Below are 538 nucleotides of genomic sequence, written 5' to 3' on the forward strand. Positions count from 1 at the left end.
TGCTTAAACTCTGTTTAGAGTTTAAGCAACTCTAAACAGGTAGGTTTAAAGTCGAGATTTAAAGGCACTCAGTGTTTCAGCTGTTTTACAGTTTTCTGGAAGTTTGTTCCAAATCTGTGGTGCATAGAAACTGAATGCTGCTTCTCCTNTTTGNTTCTGGNTCTGGGNATGCAGAGCAGAACCAGAACCAGAAGATCTGAGGGGTCTAGACGGTTGGTACAGCAACAACAGATCTTTAAGGAATTGTGGTGCTAAACCGTTCAGTGATTTATAAACTAACAACAGTATTTTAAAGTCTATCCTCTGAGCCACAGGGAGCCAGTGTAGGGACTTTAAAACTGGTGTTATGTGCTCTATCTTCCTGGTTTTAGTGAAAACGCGAGCAGCAGCGTTCCGGATCAGCTGCAGCTGTTTGATTTATTAGTCAGACCTGTGAAGACGCTGTTGCAGGAATCAATGCGGCTGAAGATAAATGCATGGATGAGTTTCTCTAGTTCGTGCTGAGACATTTGTCCTCTAATCTTGGAGATGTTCTTCA

The sequence above is a fragment of the Poecilia latipinna genome, unplaced genomic scaffold (assembly GCF_001443285.1).
Source record: "Poecilia latipinna isolate Pla-1442-1.1 unplaced genomic scaffold, P_latipinna-1.0 Scaffold253, whole genome shotgun sequence".
NCBI classification, from domain to species: Eukaryota; Metazoa; Chordata; class Actinopteri; order Cyprinodontiformes; family Poeciliidae; genus Poecilia; species Poecilia latipinna.